The 22,819-nt window shown below is 37.6% G+C and overlaps 1 protein-coding gene across 2 annotated transcripts in view; it reads right to left on the bottom strand.

Annotated features, from left to right (window-relative positions):
* Window positions 1-8,280, bottom strand: part of mto1 (mitochondrial tRNA translation optimization 1) — a 61,664-nt gene extending 53,384 nt beyond the window's left edge. Inside the window, exons 1-2 of one of the 2 annotated variants that reach the window (XM_079851070.1) lie at window positions 8,211-8,280; window positions 7,990-8,084 (exon numbers count right to left, since the gene is read on the bottom strand). The gene's annotated coding sequence lies outside the window, so the exon portion shown is untranslated. Of the gene's footprint in view, window positions 1-7,989; window positions 8,085-8,179 lie in introns of both variants that reach the window. The other variant, XM_079851071.1, reaches the window with a different exon arrangement.
* Window positions 8,281-22,819: the final 14,539 nt, after the last annotated feature.

Below are 22,819 nucleotides of genomic sequence, written 5' to 3'. Positions count from 1 at the left end.
ACAGCGACCCCATTGGAACTCAATTGAGACAAGTGAAGCCCATTTTTAGCACTTCCTTTCCTGACGCGCAGACTCAAACCGAGCAAAGCGTTACACGGACCACGTGAGCAACCTGTCTGTCTTCTAGTAGCTGTGCCAAGAGAAATCTGAATCATTCCCTTCCGAATCTTGCAGAGACGGAGAGTGTGAGTAGGAATTGTCCATGAGCTAGGAGCAGGAGCAACTTTTGCTAGGTATTCTGATTAATTATATTGTCATTTTGCCTCCACGTCCCCCCGATTGCCCGCGAGCTTCTCCTCCCGTCCATACGGTAATCTCTCTACTGTGCGACAGAGAGTCGCTTGGTTATGACGCAATCGTTAGCCTACTTTTACAAAAACTGCTTCTACGGGGCCATAACATAAGCTACAAGGTAATGGAGCATTTTATACATTGTCGTGTTTCTTTAGAAATAAATAATGGACAAACGGAGTCTTCACACGCCTCAGATGTAAAGTTATTCGCTGTCAAAGTGACGCCAAAATGAATGGGAGTCAATGGGATGCTAACTGCAGGTGAAGTTCTGCTACAAGATGGTGGCACGCGGACGGCTTCAACTTCCGGTCGACTTCCTTCCCGCCTGGTTGCATAGACATAATAAATACATAGACGCCCTATTGGCCGCTTTGGAACGTTGCTGCGATACGTCAACGCGTCCGCCATTTTGCAGAGGGCAAGACTGCGCTCTAATCAAATGCAAGTAAACAGGTGAGCTGCGGTTTTTCTGGATAATAACAACAAAAAAATTTAATTTATCAACCGATTGTGGTTTGTATGTGGTGTACAAAAAAAGTTCCATCTCTAGTTATTTAAAATCTCGATAGTTAGACTTATAAAATATTTTTTTAATAAGGAATGGCCAAAGCTCAGGCTTGTCATGTATTTGTTTTTTTATTCTTGGATAAGAATTGTGAAGACCCACATACTGAGATATAATTTAATTATCACATTAAATTAAATAAAGTTTTCTTATTGTGGAAAAAGCATTTTCTGTCACTGACCTGATTTTAGCAATAACAAAGATAACTGATGGATCCTTTATGGTAATACATATGATACAACTACAGTGCAATGCAAATAGTAAATATAAGATAAAGTGAGAAGTATGCTAATAGTAAATAGTTTAGTCAATAAAATAAACAAACAGTATACAGCAAAAAAAATAGTAATGAAAAGTATAAATATATAATATCATAAGTACTATAATATAATAATAATAATAATATATTGATAGTAGCATATAGTTTATGTATAATAATATAATAATAGCAATAGAATATGAAATCAATTACAGAATATAGACAATAAAAAATAATAGTTAAATTGTTACTATGAATAGTAATTTAACAGCATAACTATAATAGATTAATAATCGCAAGTGGTAGCCTATATTATTATAATAACAATAATAAATAATGTAAATTTATATATTTTAAAATATTCTTACATAGGCTATATAAAATAAAATGACGCAACCCTGTCTCTTTTTGTTAAATTTCAGTCTTTAAAAGGTATAAGAAGCTATACAAGTCAAGAAATAAAGTAAACGATTCAGTCAAACATACAGCAGGCTACACCGTTAAAGTTAAATAAGCCTAAATATATAAAGTTATGAAACTTCACTTTGCCCTCAGCCAAAACGATTTGCCAAGGAACAAATTATAGATTAATGAGACCAAAGATCGCCCGTTAGATATACACAAGACGAATTATTCTCATGTTTAACCACTACTAGACTAAAGACATCAGATCCATCGGCGAACGTCAGAAGATCTAGCCGACGTAAGGCTGTTCTCGGCGGGGTACATGAGCGCTGAGCGCCCGGTCATCGCTGGATCTCACAACTCCGAAACCGTCAGATAACATTTTTAAATAGGCGCTATCTTTATAAATAAACCACAGATTTGAGCTTTAAACAACTACATTGTCGACTGAAAAACTCTTAAAACTACATGTCGTGACACAATAACAGTAGTATTTTTAAATTTCGCGGCCTTTCTCCTCTGAAAATAAAAATAGTAAATGAAATACAACCAGAAACAAATGTTCAGTTTTGCTTGAAGTTGTGAAAGGTAATTCCCTGAGACCTGTTTTCAATTGTGTGGCGATTTGTAAAGCCCCAAGCAGCACACGAAATAGGCATTTTTCCAGTGGCGGCTGGTGCTAAAAAGTTTTGGGGGGGCACAACAAACTGAATTTTTAATTCAGGACTGAATGTAGGCTTATTGTTAAATAACAATTTAACAGTGATAATAATGTAGCTATCATTAGCCTAAAGTTTAGCTAAAACTTCAGCCGGTAGGGTTGGGAAATAGCCAATTGCCAAATAAATCTGAATTTTTGGGCTAAATGGCGATGTATAGTATAATCTGAGTATTTAATTATTATTTTTCTATTTGAATAAAAAAAACCTGTATTTAATTTTTTTTTTAAATATTTAATATCCTGATCGATATTGTCCTACAAACAATGTTTATATTGAAGGTTATAAAAACAAACATAGTGTAACCTTGCTGTCTATCTGCAGTCTATCCAAAAAAGGGGTCAAATCACATTACATTCTAACATTGCAACATTACAATCTAAAAACAAAATAATGTTTTTTAAAGAAGTAGTTAAATTTACTAAACCAAAAAAAAATAAAATAAAAAAAAAGCTAATATCATAAAAATACACATGTAGGTTTGAAATTCTCTAGCACATTTATGTTCACCAACAACAACAAATATTCAACAACAAATGTTTTAGCTAAATATATTTATAATTTAGTGCTAATGTATATTTTAGTCAGAATAATTGCGCTCCTATTCTATTGCGCTCCGTCTGTTCGGCGCGCATGCACGCGGGGGCGCTCGTTCACGGAAGTATAGCTTGCAGAAAGCTCGCCCACTCATGACAGCAAACTGGACTTTCTAACATTTACAGATGGAGAATATGTCCGTGAAATGTAAGTTATGCACTGAGGAAATTATTGGATGTCACTTCAGCTTATGGCTAAATACTAATAGAGGTACATTTGTTTCCACCAATCGCTGCACAAGTTAAGGTTACGTATGATGACGAAAGCACGTTAGTGCGAGCCCTCCCGGAACCCATAGAGAATGCATTGCAGTGCCTGCAGTTCGAAAAAAAAAATCTTTGAATGTAAGTCTATACTATGGGAAGACCAAGCGTGCCGCACAAGCCCTGAAAAGTGAAGCCAAAACATCTCGATCGCCCCCCGGTGGCTGGTCCTAGTATAGGTAATAAGCCCCGCCTCCCCGTGTTATTCAACTAAACAATTAAATTACACTTCAAATATCTTTTTCCAAAGGTGCATTTCTTTCATTTGCTGTCGTTTTTATCACGCTGATGTAAGTTCAAGTGTCTGTTTCAAAAATAAGTTGTTTTTTAGTTAGTTACGTGATGCGGTGGTGTAACGTGATGATTGACAGCTGTGATTGACAGGTTCTCGAATGAAGTAGTCACTGAAGCACCAACGGACATTTTTTTCGGGATCTTCGGAGGACTGAGGAGATTGTATTTACTTTATTTTAATAAGCCTCTTGTCGTACTGCAATCAATTTTTAAAAAAGTGAGCAGAATCCGCTCTCCCTGAGTGCGTTCTGCGAGAGTGAGGGCGGAGCGTTGATCTCGCGGCTTTACTTCCTGCTCACTACTGCGCAGGTCTGGTCCCGAAATCGCTACTGCGCAGACTCAAGTTCCAATATGTCAGCGCCATATCGGGACTCTGGCGGCTTCAGTTCTGATCAATGGAAGAGAGTGAAGGGGCGTCGTCCATCTTTTTTTACAGTCTATGGGGAAGACTCTGGGCGATTCTCAGCCAGAGTGAAATCGCCCAAAAAGAGGCGGTACTCCACAGAACGTGACTCGGCGCTGATTGGACTATATCCAGAGGCAGAACAACAGTGAGTGACTGCTAGCGTAACTCTGTGGTTGAATGAGATAGTGATTGAAAGTCCCTTTCACACTTTGGTGGTGCGTCGCCCGATCGCCCTAATGAAGAAACCGCCGCTGCATTTTTCTCAATTCTCGTTATGAGAGGTATGGGAAAGTTGCCCTCCGCAGTATGGCGGCGCCGTTGACGTACGATCGAGTGGCCAATAGGGCGTCTGTATTTATTATGTCTATGCCTGGTTGTATAGAGCTGGTAAGTCCCGCCCCTTCCGTAAAACCCCGCTGGACCTCAAAGTTGAAAAACCGTCAATGCAAGTGAATGGGAGAAAATAATTATTTTCTGGTCCCGTTTGAAGTGTGCCATGAATGTGAACATATGTTGTCTGTGAATTTTTTATATAACTTTTCATGTTACGAGTTTGACAGTATATGGTATGATTATTCGGCTAGCAGTTGTGGAAAAGACATAACGAGAAAGACTACATGTCGCCTATGTGACGTCACCCCATAAAGTTGACTTACCCGTGGTTTTCACCAACTTCAACGATTTTGTCCTCTCCCTGAAGGAAGGCGGTGAAGTGCACCAAAGACACAGCCATGTTTAGCGGGATCCGTGAGCTAGTCCGTGTGCTAGTGGTGTTGACCTTTCAAACGCGTCGAGAGTTGTAGTCCACAAAGTGCTCTCACACAAAGTCTAACCGTATCAAACTTCTACCCGCTAAATTGTATCATTCTTTACACGAAAAGTTATATAAAAAATTCACAGACAACATATGTTCACATTCATGGCACAATTCAAACGGGACCAGAAAATAATTATTTTCTCCCATTCACTTGCATTGACGGTTTTTCAACTTTGAGGTCCAGCGGGGTTTTGCGGAAGGGGCGGGACTTACCAGTAGTGATGTGACATTTGAAGCGAGGCGTCGGAGCGTGTGTCGAGAAAAAGTGGGCGTGCCAGATGAAGCCGCGATTCGAGGCTTGTGTTGTTAACGTGAAAATCACGTGACTAATGACAAACGAGGCCTCGGTTTGTGTGGATACGTCATCGGTTCGGTCTGAGTGTCGCTTCCGGATTAAAGCCGGTTCGAAACTCGCGCCACTTTGTGGGTGTTGTCAGCAGTAGCAGAAGCAGTTGTAGTAGTGTCAGAGAGTCAGAGAGTTAGAAAACTATCATTGCATTGTGTCATATGTGAGGGCTGTATATTATTACATTATCAGGTTAGAATAGTTATAGTATATTATTATTATAGTAGGCCTATATTATAGTCTTGTTATATTAATTAGATAAGATTATTTGGATTGCTCTGGATTTTTAGATCTGGACTGGACTGCTTTTTGATTTGGATTGCCCTTTTGGATTTGTTTGCTTTTTGTGACTCTTCCTTTTTCCTGGTAACGGAGCAGCAAGAAAGAGGAAATCCTCCCGTCTGGGCTCAACAGAAGCATCAGTATCCTCATTTGTACCACTGCCATTTTTACGTTCCCCTGCATCCTCTGTTTCTTGTGAAAGGATATTTTCCAAGGCTAGAGAGATTTTGTCCAAGAAGAGGAATCATCTAAACCCCAACACACTTGAAATAATTCTGTTTCTCAATAAAAAATCTATTTTTATTTTCCTTCCTTCCGGACTATTCTGTTGCAGTTTAGCCTACTTTAATCTGTTATCTATAACAGGCACGGCGTCATGGGTGAAAAAAAAAAAAACTTAACATATTCTAATTTTGTCAATAATTATAAAAAAATCGACAATAAGCTCATAATTTGTACTAAAATAGTCTAAATGTTTAGTTTTAAAAACAGTTTCAAAAAGCTGGCTATATCTATTTTGATGTTTCTGCGCAAGTTCAGCAGACAGTCAGTGGTTCTGGTTCGTTCTGATCAGAGCTCGTGAGTGGAGAGCGCATTTCTGAATATTCCGCTCCGCTCGCTCATTCCGCAGGGTCGCTCGCTCAACCCAGCTGGTTCGAAAATAGGCCTATGCGGAATAAGGGCTGCCTGCCTTTTTTTTCTAGTCGACTAGTTGTTCATTTAAGCCATTCGTGGACAAATCGTCCCGTTATATTAATTTAATTACTTAAATAGGCTATAGCCTACAACAGGATAATAAGCGTTATGACCGCACGCATAAAGCTTGCCACAAAGAACCGGTTAAAGTAATGATTATGAATGTGTCTAAATTAGCAAGGAGACATTTAATTGTTTAGTAATAAACTGGTGTTTTCTGAGTCGCTGCAAAGATGAAGTTGACGATGCGGAGGCATGAACGCCAGAGAGAAATGCACATTTCATATGGATTTCATAATCAGAGAGTAGCCTATTTATTTTGGTTTGAATATTTCCGTTTAAAAGTAGACATTTCAAGCTTTCTGTAATATATAGACTATTTCTCAAATCTGTGAGGCACAAGCTGAGTTTCGGCGCCCTCCAGTTCACGTGCAATGCAAGTGATCGTGCCGGCGCCTTATTACATTGTCTGCTATATATTTGCTGCTTATTTATTAAATACGGGCAATTGATTGATAAAACATTGATCAAAATTAAGACACAATTAATAAAAAACGAAAATCTTTTAAAAAGAGTTTTCTATAAAACAAAACTTAATGAAGTCGTCAAAATCATGTTTTCCCAAAAACAGCGCCGTTGCTAGGAGGCCGCCAGCGCCTCTGCCTCGCGAGTGGATGATAGCCCTGAAGACGTAGCAATGATATACCTTTAGTGGTAGTACCTTTAGTTAAGTTATACCTTAAGAGTCTTCGTAGCGTGCTAAGAGACAATGTTATCGGAAAATTCAGCCCAGGTATGATGCGTACGTAATGGAGAGCGCTCTTCTTTGGTCAGAACCATGGAGAGCGATCGCGGATAGGTCTGACCTATGCACCGAAACTTTTAACAATGCAATAAAATATTTAAAGAGCATCAAGCTATTAAAATATATATTATGTATACGCACAGATAATATAACAGTAGGCTATATTAGTCAATATTTTTTATTAGGTTAAGCAGTGATTGGATAACGTGTTTATTTTTTTTTAACGTTTTTAATTTAAGGCCCACCCACAATTGGTCTGGCCCATCCAAAACTGGAATCCTGGCGCCGTGCCTGATATAATCTGTTAAATTAATGAATGTACTTTATTACACTCCCTCTAACATAAGCACTGCACTCAACAGTGTCACTGTTGTTGTTCATACTGTCCCTATCCAAACAATTTATGAATAATTAATGAACTGTGTGTGTTACTCTGGACAAGTAAATTCAGACAAAATTCAGACAAAGATACATATTTTATATTATACACAGTAATGGACAAATGTCTGATCATGTCTTTTTATTATTGCAAATGAAAGGTTACAAACATCAACAGTGAGTACAAAATAAATAAATAATTTTTTTTTATTTATAAAAATATTTTTATAAAATATACATTTAAATATAAATATATTTACATTACAAATAAATATTTTTATTTATAAAAGCATTTTTATAAAATATATTTTTTTTAATAATTTTTTTTTATATATATAAAATTAGGGAGGGAGGGCGCGACACTGGTTCAGAATGAATTCATTTTTTGTCTGCTATTTCTTTGCACAGTAGCTGTCCCTAGTGAGCAATGATGAATGAAGCTTCGAGTAATGAACCTTTAGCTGAAGCAATGGCCTGCGAGGTCTCAGTGGTTCAGGAAGCCTCATTTTGCCATCACTACGATCACTACTTACCAGCTCTATACAGCGCGCAAGGTTTATGCGCATGCTTTAAGTCTTCTTCTCCGTTTTTAGTGTATGTCTGTGGCTGAATTACAGCGCCACATACTGGTCTGGCATGTATACTACATCGTTTTGAGTCGGTTTCAGTGGTTTCGTGTGTACGCAGATATTTCTTGAGACGACGCCGTGTTTACGGAATTTTTTTTTTTTTTTTTTTGAACGGGGGAAAAAAATATCGGATAGGGAAAGCTCAGGCTTCGTGTGGATGTGGCCTTAATGCTCACTTCTGGAACTCTAAAATGACAATAAACTTCTGACAATTGCACTTCAAGAACTACTCACCACTGCCCCTTCTTTTATCTTTCTTCTTCTTTTATTTTAATGGTGGGCTGATGTCATGATGAGCATTCTCACCACTGCTCCAGATGTAATTTCTCCTGTTTAAACAAGTTATTCTTTGTCGTTACAGTGAACAACATCCTCTCGGTGACCAAGATCAGAAAGCAGGCAGCCATGTCTCAACATTTTTTACCTTAATAACTGTAATAGATACGCAAAATTACCGTAACAACATCCTCTCGGCCGCTCTCGGCGACCAAGATCTTCTTCTTCTTCTTCTTTTCGTTTTATGGCAGATTGCAACCATGACTATAAAGGTGCATACCGCCACCTACTGTATAGGAGTATGTAACATGAGAAAATATTATCATGACTATATAATCAAAAAAAAAAAAAAAAAAAAAAGAATTATATACTACCTAAATCCTATTATATATTCCTATATTTTTCAAATATTGTACAACTGCTTTCTGTGCATCCTTTACCCCATCTTCTGTTGTGCCTAACAAACCTTCAATATTCCACTTTCTTCCTACCTGACTTATCTTTTGATTTAGTCTCATCCTCTCATCCCTATATTTCTTACAATGCAATAATACGTGTTCAACATCTTCCTTGGACCTACATTCTATACATTCATCAGATTGACTTTTGCCCATTAAAAACAATGTTTTATTTAATCCTGTGTGATCAAACCTTAGCCTGGTTAAAACACTCTCCTCTCTTCTGTTACTTCTATTGACCCCCTGTGCATTAATAGATTTTTGCAATCTGTAATATTTCCTTCCACTTTTATCCACATCCCACCTGTCCTGCCATTTTTTCATCATTTCTTTTTTGATTATTGCCTTAGCCTCTCCTTTTCCAAGGGGTATATTTATTGTATAATTTGTCCTGGTTGATTTTTTTGCTATTTTATCTGCTCCCTCATTCCCTTTTATTCCTATATGAGCAGGTACCCAACAGAATCTCACATCTATCTGTAGTCTCTGTAATCTAAATAAACTTTGTTGGATTTCTAGCATAAGATCTTCTCTATTAGATTTCATATTTTGAATACTATATAGAGCTGCTACAGAATCAACACAACACACCACTCTGTCTGGTTTTACTTCCTCAACCCACTGCAGTCCTACAATAATCGCCATCATCTCTGCCGTATATACTGAAGCCTGTTCAGGTAATCTTTTTCCAATACTTATGTTCATTGTTGGTATATATATTCCTATTCCTACATTGTCCTTCTCATCCTTAGATCCATCTGTATAAATTTCTAAGTAACTATAATATTTGTTCCTTATATATTGACTTGCCAGGTGTCCTTTCTCACTCTCTTCCCATTCATTTTTTAGTTCCAAAATGTTTAAGTCTATCTCAGTTTTAGTAAATAACCATATAGGTATATTACTAATAGGTGTAGGTGAATTAAACCATATATTTTTCACTCTATATTCCTCTGATTTTGTTTTTGTTACCCATCCAAAGCCATTACCTTTAAAAGACCTATACTCCCAACATTCTTGAATAATACTCTTTGCATGATTTTCATGTCCACATCCACTTAAGCAACTCCAATATGTAAGCATGAGCTTATCTCTTCTCAGATCTGAAGGTACTTCTCCTAACTCAACCTGTATTGCTTTAATTTGTGTTGATCTCATTACACCTGCACATATCCTCAATACTTTGTTACTAATTCTATCTAGCTTCAGTGAATGTGTTTTAGCTGCTGCTCCATATACATAACATCCATAATCTATTGTTGAACTCATTAAAGCCCTGTAAATATATATTAGTGATTGTTTATTTGCTCCCCAGTCTTTCCCCACTACTGCTCTCATTAAATTGATGATTTCCTTGCATTTTGATTCCACCTTTTCAATGTGTATTTTCCATGTTCCCTTTTGGTCTAACCACATACCAAGATATTTAAAATTATCTACTGTTTCCATATTATGTCCATATAACTGTAGGTTCTGTTTTTCTATCCCTCTCTTCCTTGTAAATATCATAAGACTTACTTGGAGAAAGCTTAAAGCCCCAGCTATACGACCATTGTTCTACCTTTCCTATGGCTTCCTTGATTTTATTTCTTACCCTTATAGGATCTCGTCCTCTTGCCCAGATGGCCCCATCATCTGCATACAAAGCTGATCCAATCCTTCTGTCCAGATTCATAAAAATATCATTGATCATAACATTAAATAAAACTGGACTAATAACACTACCTTGTGGAATTCCATTAACAATTTCAAATTCCTCAGAAATTCCTGATCCCACTCTAACTCTAAATCTTCTTTCTGACAGAAAGTCTAAGACCCAGTTATAAAACCTACCTCTAATTCCCATTTGGTTCATTTTAATTAACAGCCCTTCCCTCCACATGGAATCATAAGCTTTTTCAATATCAAAGAACACAATACTCATTATTTCTTTCATTTTAAAAGTTTTCTCTATCTCATTGCTTACTTTCACAAACCGCATCCATTGTGGAACGCCCTTTCCTGAATCCACTTTGATATGGTGCAAATAATCCTCTATATTCGAGGGTGTAGTTAAGTCTTCTGACTAGTATCTTCTCCATCCACTTGCAGAGATGTGACGTAAGGGCAATAGGCCTATAATTACCAGCATTAATTGGGTCTTTCCCAGGTTTATTAAATGGCAATATTAATGCTCTTTTCCAGCTTTTTGGCATTTTACCGTCTTCCCATATCTTATTAAATAACTGTAATATTATCTGCAATACTTTCCCAGGTATTTTCTGGAACATGATGTAACTTAGTTGATCTTCTCCTGTAGCAGTATTCTTAATATCATTTAATACTATCACTAGTTCATTCAAGTTTATTTCTGCATCCATAGTACATTCCTCACAATCTTTTTTAATAAACACATCTCTATTTTCTTTAAGAACCTTCTCTTTATGTAATCTATGTATATCATCCAAATGATCCCCACTATGAACACTGGCAAACTTCTTTCCCAATGCATTTGCCTTTTCTTTATCTGTTATTGCCAGTATTCCATCACCCTCTAATACAGGTATTTTAGTATACACTTTTTTCCCACTCATTTTCTTCAGCATTGACCACACCTCTCCTATTTTAACTTCCCTCCCTATAGTAGAACAATAGTTCTTCCATGCATTTTGTTTACTATTCTTAATTATTCTTCGTGCCTGAGCCTTTTTCCTCTGATAATCAATTAAGTTATCTTGGTTCAAATTACCTCTTAACATTCTCATTGCCCTATTTCGTTCTTTAATAGCTTTTGTACATGCATCATTCCACCATGGGACCATTTTCCTATTCATTATTAAATGTGTAACCTCAGATGCACATTCCTCAATATCACCCTGCATTGAGACTGTCTCTGCTGAAGTACAACATATTTCTTTAAATTTTTCCCAATCAGCTTTTTCAAACTCCCATTTCTTATGATTAGGCCTTTCTTGGAGATCTATTTCAATATTTATAGAGCAAAATATTGGAAAATGATCACTTCCAATACTTGTACTTTCTATCACCTTCCATTCACAAGAGTGTGACATTTTATTAGAAACCAGAGTGAGATCAATACAAGACAGTGTGTTAGAACGTATATCAATTCTTGTACCATTCCCATTATTTAAACAAACTAATTGCCTAACATCCATCAGTTCTTCCACTGCTTCTCCATTACTATCTGTATGCTTACTTCCCCAAAGACTATTATGTGCATTGAAGTCTCCACACCATATTTCTTTCCGGATTCCTTGTCTACTTATTATTCCCTCTAAGGTTTCTAGGTTTAATGATTTACAAGGGTTATATAAGTTTATTACTACTAAGTGTCCATCTGATTTATAAATTTCAGTAATTACACATTCTATTTCTGTTGTAGTTTCTATTCTTCTAAATGGTATCCCATTCCTTACAAATGTTGCACATCCTCCACCCTGATTCCCACCTCTATCAAACCTAACAGACTCATAACCAGGTATAATAAAATCAAGGTGAGGCCTTAGCCAGGTCTCTTGAATGCAAATAGTATCAGGTTTGACTTCAGATTCTACTATAAACTTCTTAAATTCTTGTCCATTTGCAGTCAGACTCCTAGCATTCCATTGTAACAGATGGAATACCATAATAAATTTAAGTAATACTCTGAGACCCTCCATCATTATTAGTGCTTAGCATGCCATGTATATCTTCTGCTTTTAAATCTTTGATACCCAAGAATTCCTCTGCAGCTTCTACCACTGTCTTGATCCTGTCACTTTTCCTTTCTTGTCGTGTGGCAACATTCACAACTTTACATATAAAAGCTACAAAGCTCTTTTTTTCTACCATCAAGGTGTTCTCCTCCACTATACACTTATGTTTACATGGTTGCTGTATGGCAATGGGTATTGAGTCTACTTTTGGCGACCAAGATCAGAAAGCAGGCAGCCATGTCTCAACATTTTTTACCTTAATAACTGTAATAGATACGCAAAATTACCGTAACAACAGACGTAGGCATTCGTTGTTTTTTTTTTTTGTTTTTTTTTTTTATTGCAATAATAATAGGGGAATACAGAGATATGCAAAACACTTGAGTCTATACAAATTCACAACTATGCATCTTGCATCAGAAAATCAATCATACAACTAATACATCAATTATCCTTTTCAACAATTGAGATGTCTTAACAGCTTTACGATTGTTCTGTATTGAAGTCAGAGAATCATCGTAAAAAAACTTTAATTCAGTGGGAAATAGTCTACCATTTAGTACAATTAACATATATTTTGCTTTGTGTATATGATATTTTCCAAATAAAATTAAAGTTTTTGTTATATTATCCATTTCCAATATACCGGTATGTATCACATAGGCATTCGTTTTACCTCATTATTATTTTCTAATATTTAATGCACATATGTTATTGAAATACAATAAACATGAAAACAAATCTATTGTAGTGTTAATTATAACATACATAAAGAAAACCAAAACCAACCTGCAAAAATAAATAACCAAATATGATAGGACTATGTATTTTTTTAAAGCCATCGGCCTACATTTATTTACATTTATTGTATATTATCTTTATTGTATATTCAACTTTTTCAATGTTTTTTTTTCAATGAATAAATGAAAAAAAAAATGTTTACCTACAGCAATAGTGGGTTATAATATTTGACAGAAATAGGCTATACTTGAATTGGATTGTATACTGAAATAGGCCCATATGCGATCAATCATTTTCACACAGTGAAATTGGCAGTGACATAAATGTTGTGTTTCGCAAAGTTTGTTGCTTCAGTTGTAGTGATGTTGATTCACATTACTAGATTATTGAGTGATCAGATGCATTTTAAATAATTGCAAAAAGCTTAATTGGCACAACTACAACAGCAACAAAAAGTATCAGATTCAGATTCATTCTTTATTGTCATATAGAGGAAATTTGTTTTCACAGACTGTACCAGGAGCAACATTCAACACGCATAATATGCACATACCACACATAATACACATAATTTGGACACATAATAGACATACTGCAACAACAACAAAAAAAGTACAGTAAATAAATTACGCATTCTGTGAATTCAAAGCTCTTATAGCTGAGAGTACAAAACTTTTCCCTAGCCGTGATTTAGTGATTTTAAGGAGCTTGTTTCTATTAGTCAGAGAAAGCATAGTGAAATAGCAGGTGGCACAATACAGGAGGATGGGTTCAATCATACTATGGTACAAGAGGAGAAGAAGGTGTGGTTTGACTGAGAAAGTCCTGAGTTTACGTATGACATATAGTTGGAAGCGACTATGAATGTCTGTGATGTGATGGTCAAAACTCAATTTATTGTCCAAAACAATGCCAAGTTACCTGAAACATTCAACAATTTCTACTGACTGGCCATTGATGGAGTTAGGCCGTGAGCGGTGGAGAGTTTTTGGCCTGTGTCCAGGATAAGTTCCTTTGTTTAAGTAACGTTGAGGAGGAGATGGCTGTCTGTACACCATTGGGTGAAATGGGCAACAGATTGGTGATATGCTGTTGCTGATTCCGTGCCGGTGAGGAGGGCGAGTATGGCTTTGTCATCTGAGTATTTGAAGTACTTTGTGATGTCGGAGGGGCTACGGCAGTCGTTAGTATATAATGTGTAGAGGAAGGGACTGAGGACGCAGCTTTGAGGAGCTCCCGTGTTGACAGTATTGGTGGAGGATGTTGGCTACCCACCCTTACTGCCTGTGTTCTGTCACTGAGAAAATTATAGATCCAGCGGATGAAAAGAGGTGGCATGTGAAGATGGTGGAGTTAAGTTATCATGATGTGGCGTTGAATCGTATTAAGGCAGAGCTGAAGTCTATAAAGAGAATCCTGGCATAATGGCCAGGGGAATCCAGATGTTGGAGGAGAGTATGAAGGAGGCATGCAACAGCATCCTGTGTTCCTCTTTTGGCCTTGTAGGCAAACTGGTAAGGATCCAGCTGTGGGCAAGACGACCGGAAGGATAGTGTTCAGGACCAGTTTCACAAGGCATTTTTCTATTATGGAAGTAAGTGCTACTGGTCTGTAATGATTCAATTCAGAGGGGTGAGGTCTTTTGGGGACAGGGATGATGGTGGCTGTTTTCCAGAGGGTGGGGACAGTTCCTGTCTGTAGTGACTCTTTGAAGAGTGAATGGAGTCAAAATAACAAATATCACAAAACTCAAAAAAAAAAAAAAAAAAAAAAACATTTTTGGATACAAAATGACCAGCTAACATTATTTCACTAATCACATAATCATCAGCAGCACAGTCTTTCTGATTGGATTACAAGAGCAGACTGATTGCAATAAAAGGAGAGAAGAAGCTTTACGCTTTACATTTGCCATATATAAATAAACCATATATTTCACATATTTTAACAGGGAATCTTGCTTTATCATTTATTATTATGCATTTCTTAAATAACCAAACTTATAAGGGCAGATCACCTGAGCGCAGCTAATGATATATGATGATACAAATAAGCGTTCCTTTGAGTCCTCCGTCCTCGTTTTCTTTCCGTATGGTGCTTCTCAATATCCTTGAAGGACATCTCAATTCTCTAATTGCACTGCGAGGAGTCAAGGATCAAGGAGTGAGGAGGCTTCCAGAGGAGTTATGAGTGAGGATACACAAGTGTATCCTATGTGGAAGTGTTTTATCGACTAAACGTGACACACGTATTAATTCTTCACCCCTTCACATCGGTCACAATCATTTTAATTTATACTTTACCTTTCCAGTTTATATAAACCACATATCTCACATATTTCAACAGGATCTCTTGCTTTATTATTATTTATTATGAATTTCTTAAATAACCAAACTTCAACAACATAAGGGCAGATCCTTTGAACGCTGCTGATGATGCGCTGTGGAGTGACACTTGAGTGATCAAGTATTCCAATGTATAAAAAAAGCTTTCATTCGATTCCTCCGTCCTACTTTTCTTTCCTTGCAGCCTTCCCTCGTATCCTACAGGGGGTGGAGCTGAGATGCGAGGAAAGGAAGCGAGGAAAGGTAACGAGGATGCACAAATAAGAAATGAGAAGCACCCTCTGTGTTCTTGTTAGCAATGGTTGCCTCCAAAGAAGGATGTGAAGCCATCATAATGGCCTCACATGCAAGGAAATTGCTGCAAAGAATATTGCACCTGAAAGAACCATTTACCAGATCACCTAAAAAAACTCACAGAGATACATCATCATTGTTATAATTATTATCATACACAAACTGTACATTAAGTTCTGAAGTCTGTTTGGAAGCTACTAGTTAAATTTGACAAAAGTTTACTACATTGTGAAGTAAGCGTGTCATCTAATCTCTAATCAGTTAGTAAAATGCCTTTTACTATTTTGGACAAGTCAATGCAGGTGAAGCGTGATTCCTCCTCCAAAAAAAGAAAACAGCTAAGGTGCATCCCAATTCGCGTATGAAACTTCACTTGGCCCTCAGCCAAAACGATTTGCCAGGGAACAAATTATAGATTCATGAGACCAAAGATTGCCCGTTAGATACACACTAAACAAATTACATATCATGTTTAAACACCACAGAGACATCAGAGCCAGTGGCAAACGTCAGAAGGACTAGCCGAGGTAAGGCTGTTCTCGGCGAAGTACATGACCGCTGAGTGATCACCTGGATCTCATAACTCCGGAAACGTCAGATCAAATTTTCAAATAGGCGCTATCTTTATAAATAAACCACAGATCATGTGACTCTGGCAGTTTCATACACGCTCCGGACCATTGATTTGGAACAAAAGATTCGTAAAGGTTTCCAAACCTTCATGAAGCAGTGGCTGCGCCCGGAAAACTGATAAATGCTGCCTTCGGAGGACGCATTCCAAAGTCGGAAGGCATCAAGGCACGTCCGAATGCAATGTTAGTTTCACTTCCTGTCTCCTGAGATTCCTTCATCTGATCGATTTTTGAAGGCAGCATAGATGTATCTTTTGCTGCCTTTGATATCCCACAATCCTGTGCTTTCCATTCTGTGACAGTTGAGCTAGAAAAATAAAGATGGCGTAAAGATTTTTTACAGTCCATGGTCGGTATGCAGGAAAGGAGAACAGAGGCCTTTTTTTTAATGGATGTCAATGGAGAAGAGACTTCACTACACTGACAAAAAAAAGATTTTGTGAGAAAATAGCTTATTATTTAATGAATCGACTACCTGTCCACTAATTTCAACATATTTTACGCTAAACAATACTTCTGTTGATAACGATATGTAACGTTAGATTTTACTGTGATAAAAAAGGTTATTGTTAAAGTGTGCACTTTATTACAGTTCATCTGAGTTGTTTTACGGATATAAAGTTTGTTTATTGAGCAGGGGCCTGTTTCAGAAAGGAGGTTAAGTGAAAACTCTGAGTATGTTAACCCTGAAATGAGGTAAACTCTGGGTTTTCCATTTTAGAATGGGAGGTATGTCAAACCCGAGAAAGCAGAGTAAGACCGGGACCGGGGCAGGCGGATTAATATGAGAATGCAACATGGGCTTTAATTTGGAGACATGAAAGTGTATAAATATGTATAAAAATGATGCTATTTAAGCCAGCGCAAATACCTGTGTTTACATCCTGTTTTCGGTTGAAGCCCATAGTAATCGATTGTCGAGTTCACGCGCATATGTTTAGTTACCTATGATCACGCGCGTGAACTCGGCAATCGACTACTTTGGACTTCAACCGAAAACAGGATGTAAACACAGGTATTTGCGCTGGCTTAAATAACATCATTTTTATACATATTTTTCACATCTACTGCAGTCAGATTCACTCGTGTTCACTCTGAAGGAATCACTCACATGACCTGTGCACTTGTAATGACACATCAAGGATGTAAAGAGGCTAAAAGCAGGTTTAAAACTTGCCCCATTGAAGTCAACAGGGTGCAAACTTTAAAAAGAGGATAACACGGTGTAGGCAACACCGATTTTTGTCGTTGTTCTCTTTATTGACAGCACTCCAAATTGACCAAAAAATTAGCTCAATGTTAAAATTGACCGGAGGTCTCCTTTAAGAGTTTTCTGTTAAACCGGTGTCATGTTAGCGGCCCCTAAGTTAATAACTAATGATCGTTGCGACGGAAGTGAATCAATCAAAACTAACTTTAGCTGGACAATAACTTTATTCTAGCGCTGCTATAATGCCAAAACAATCTCTATTACTTTATTTTGCTATTATCAATGTAAAGCCGCTTTGGAACAATCAACATTGTTAAAAGCGCTATATAAATGAAGATGACTTGTGTTGGGAACTTATTATTCCTTCATCGAAGCAAAAACCAGGAGACTTGAGATGGATCTTATAAGCAGAAGAGAATTATTCTTCCAAGTAGTCTGTAGTTCATTATCATCAAGACTAACTCTAATACAGTATGCATTGTAGTTATATACATTCCAAGGGGGAGGGATTACATAGAGGCGGAGACAAATCAAGACAAAGCATAGGCATGATTTGATTCAATCAAGTCAAAACCAGTTTGGCAGGTTATCCGGCTTGCTCAAGAGAGACAGAACCAGTCAGCATAACACTATCATTCAAATGATCTAATCAGCCTGACGGTATCACCCATACCTTCACATGATCACAGAGACAAAAGCACAGCTGTACATTGAGCTTACTGGTCAGGAAATGCATAAAGACAAAGGGTGAGGGTGAGAGTCTCAGGAATTGACTCATTTAGAGAACAGGATTGGCAGGAATCTCTTGATATAATCATCATAACCGCTGCTAAACTTTCTCAGTCTATATTGGAATCTAAATTAAAACCTCAAATGCTAAAATCAGTATTCTTCACCGTGATGTTATGTAAGGAAGCATATCTGAAATAGATTCTTAAAATTTGTAACCCTTCACTTGACTTGACTTGACTTGGAAAATAGACGTACAGGGTTGAGCTCCCTGAGTAAAAATGGATTGAATGGGGCAGAATAGCTCCCAACAGTCTGCTGATTCTTCTGTCACTCCGATAGAGCTACCATCATCTCCTCCAAGAATGTTCAGAGTCACTGTCCTCATCTCCCAGTATCACCTCCATCTGCATCCTTAACTGAAACCAGCACTTTTAGCCGACAGTGAGGGGGTGCCCTGTGAGGAAAAACGTTATCCAACACGCATACATAAACCACCAGAGACTGATAGAGACTGTTTAGACCAGGGGTCGACAACCTAAGGCAAGCGTGCCAGTGTTAATCGCTGGCACACAAGCAAACACGAGAGACGTGTATGTATTTCATTCAGATAAAGTACAGACCCTTTCCAAAAAATTTGAATATCATGGAAAAGTTTATTTATTTTCATAATTCCATTCAAAACTTTAAACTTCCATAGATTATCAGGGCCCACAACTTAAACGATTTCAAGTATTTAGTTGTTTATTTGTACATAATTTAGGCTTCCAGCTCATAAAACCCACGAAAACAGGATTTCAAAAAATTCTAATATTACATGAAATCACACAGTAATTACACAGTGATACCATGGTCATTGAACCAGGTTTTGGTTCTTTTGGCAGTGTGGGCAGGTGCAAATCCTGCTGGAAAATGAAGGAAGCATGAAGTGCTCGGAAATTTCCTGGTAGACAGCTGCGTTGACTCTGGATTTAATAAAGCACAGTGGACCAAAGTCCTCTTTTCTGATGAGAGCAAATTTTGCATCTCATTTGGAAACCAAGGTCCCAGAGCCTGGAGGAAGAATGGAGAGGCACACAATCCAAGATGTTTGAAGTCCAGTGTGAAGTTTCCACAGTCTGTGTTGGTTTGGGGAGCCATGTCATCGGCTGGTGTTGGTCCACTGTGCTGTCCACTCAACGCAGCCGTCTACCAGGACATTTTCAGAGCACTTCATGCTTCCTTCAGCAGACAAGCTTTATGGAGATGCTGACTTCATTTTCCAGCAGGATTTGCACCTGCCCACACTGCCAAAAGAACCAAAACCTGGTTCAATGACCATGGTATCACTGTGTAATTACTGTGTGATTTCATGTAATATTCAAATTTTTTGAAATCCTGTTTTTGTGGGTTTTATGAGCTGGAAGCCCAAATTATGTACAAATAAACAACTAAATACTTGAAATCGTTAAAGTTGTGGGCCCTGAATCTATAATCTATGGAAGTTTAACGTTTTGAATGGAATTATGGAAATAAATACAATTTTCCATGATATTCTAATTTTTTGGAAAGGGTCTGTACCTCCCTCCTGCATACATATCTACATTTTGAAGTAATAATTCCTCGTAGTAACAGCTTGTTTTATTAAGAGTTATAAATACTATTAAAGTGTTACTATTAGCGCGACCACTGTGCATCAGCGCACACAAGTTACCTACTGATAGCTTACAGCTCGTTCCGCTGTAAATAGTTAATGCTATACATTTCAAGCAAGTATATAGAGGCCTTATTAAACATTCCACACATATTAAAATGACTGTGATGCAGTGGAAACTCCGTTCATGCGTAAGCTACCTGGTCTTACCAAATTATCTTACCAGTGCTGATGCCACTCTTGAAATTAGCTAATGATAAATAAAATGCAGATCATATCTGTCACAGATCAGCCTAGTGACCATCCTCTTCACTACACTTCCCAGCATCCATCCTGGTCCCCAGCTGCACGTCATTTCCAATAACTCCCACCTGCACCTCATCATCACCCTCATCACTGCCTCTACTTATACACACTCTTCACCCCAGCTCACTGTCTAGGACATTATTTCGAGAATGAGATTTGGGCATACTGGATTAAATAGTACGCTTAAAATAATAGGGAAACATGAAACTGGGATGTCTGTAATATTAATGAAACAGTAGAACATGTAATAATTAATTGTCATAGGTATAAGGAGGAAAGGATGAGGCTGAAAGACTGGTTTAGTAAAGAAAAAATTAGATTTGAAATGAAGGAAATATTACAAATGAATTCAGGGAATGTAGGGTATAGAGCGATATTTGTGTTTTTGAATAAAACAGGGCTTATTAGAAGGATATGAGTTTAGTTGTCTTAGAAAGTTGTATTTAATAATAATGATAATGTATGAATATTAATAATGTTATTAGATATTTATGCAGTTATTTATTGGTTTTATTTATGTATTTATTTATTTATTTATTTATTTATTTAAAGGGTAGTGAGAAAAGGCTATTGTGATCCACACTCCATATCAGAAGGTGGCGGTAATGCACACTTAAAAGTTGTTTGCCAACCGCCATTAAAAGAAAACAGAAGAAGAAGCAGCTCACTGTCTGACTTTATGCAGATAATGGAGCACTCTGGGTTAGGGGTCGAAATGTAGAATATCTAAGGAAAAAATGCAAAATGCAATAGAGAAAGTTGAACAATGGATTTATAAATGGGTATTTAAACTCTCAATCTTAAACACTCATGTTTCTTTAAGTGCCACAAAGTAGTGCCACTGAAATTGTATGGACAAGATTTGGAACAGTTTAAGGTGGTGAGGTTTTTAGGAGTTCTCTTTGATGAGAAGCTGACTTGGTGTCAACATATTAATAAGGTCAGAAATAAATGTAAGAAGATCAATAACGTGTTGAGATGTCTATCAGGGCGTGGCTGGGGAGCGAGAAGAGCATCGCTAATAAACATTTATCAGGCTGTCATGAGAACTGCCTCTGATTATGGTTGCTTAGCGTATATGTCAGCATCGGAAACTAACCTTAAAAAACTTGATGTGGAACAGGCACAGGCACTTCGGATTTGTACTAGAGCATTTAAAACATCACCAGTAACTGCAATACAGGTGGAGGCAGGACAGATGCCGCTACGTATTAGGAGGGTCAAGATCATGTTGGCATATTGGACTAATTTACAAGGACATAGTATGGTGCACCCCACAAAAACTGTCTTGCAAGAATGCGCAGAGCATAGTAAAAGCAATTTTTACAGTTTCGGATGGGTGGGGAATGCTAAGGCTCAAAATGTATACATTACCTATAGGTCTCAATCAGTTGCAAATAGGACCCACTGTGGCAATATCAATGATACCACCCTGGAAATTTATAAAACCATCTGTGAATATAAGCTTACAACCAGAGCCGGACAGTAACTGAGTACATTTACTTGAGTACAGTACTTAAGTACAATTTTGAGGGATCTGTACTTTACTCGAGTATCATTTTTGGGGAGTACTCATGACTTTACTCAAGTACATTTGAAAGGCAAATACTGTACTCTTTACTCCACTACATTTCTATCCATAACTGTGAGTACCCGTTACTTCTTCTTCTAAAAAAATAAAAAAAAAAATTAAAAAAGGGAAAGGAAAAAAGAAACATCTCGGAAACCCTCTCAAATGTGATTGGATTGTGCAGGCGCAACTGATTGGGACAGCCTATCAGCAATCACCTTCAGCTTTCCGCCAAAGTCAACTCCATGGTCAGATTTAGATAAGAGACGAAACCATGGATGAAACAATGGATGAAGACGCAGCAGGTCCATCCCGGGAGCGATATTTTCTTTCCCAGGATGGTAGGGGAAGACTCCCTAATATTCATTAGGGAAGTCATCCCTGATTGGTCTTAACCCCAGTGACGGGTAGGTTTAGGGGCGGGGTTATGGAGGTCATAAGACCCCCAGTGACGGGTAGGTTTAGGGGTGGGGTTAGGGGTAGGTCATTAGACCAATCAGGGATGACTTCCCTAATGAATATTCATGAGTCTTCCCCTACCATCCTGGGGAAAAAAAATATTGCATCCCTGGAATGTGCCAAGCCGTGGCCCCACCTCGCCAGACTATTTCAATTTTCTGAACAAGTTAATGATAGTTTTTTCTTCAAGTGTTTGCTGTGTTTACCAATGTAAGCACTGTGGCAGTAGTAATGCAACATTTAGAAAATGTACTCTTGTACTCTTGATACTCAAGTACTTTTAAAAACAAGTACTTTAGTACTTTTACTTAAAGGGGGGGTGAAATGCTCATTTTCACTCAATCTCCTGTTAATCTTGAGTACCTATAGAGTAGTATTGCATCCTTCATATCTCCAAAACGTCTTTAGTTTTATTATATTTATAAGTTAAAGATTGGCTGTACCGAGTCTTTCCGGAAAAAACAGAGCGGCTGGGGGCGGGCCGTGTGGGCGGTGTGCTATAGCTGTGCTAACTGATCTAACAACAACACAGAGAGACATTTGAAGTAGTTTACTCACCGTTACTGCTCGATCCTTAAGCATTAGACGATCTGCAAATAAGTCGATCTGGGCTTTGTTTATAAAACAATCATCGTCGAAATGCAGGGAACAAAGAGTCGTGCACAACCTCCGTTGATGCTTCGAAAAAACAAACTCCATCCACTGGTCCCTTAGCG

This window comes from Squalius cephalus, assembly GCF_949319135.1.
Source record: "Squalius cephalus genome assembly, chromosome: 19".
NCBI lineage: Eukaryota > Metazoa > Chordata > Actinopteri > Cypriniformes > Leuciscidae > Squalius > Squalius cephalus.
This window is presented reverse-complemented; position numbering and strand designations above follow the sequence as displayed.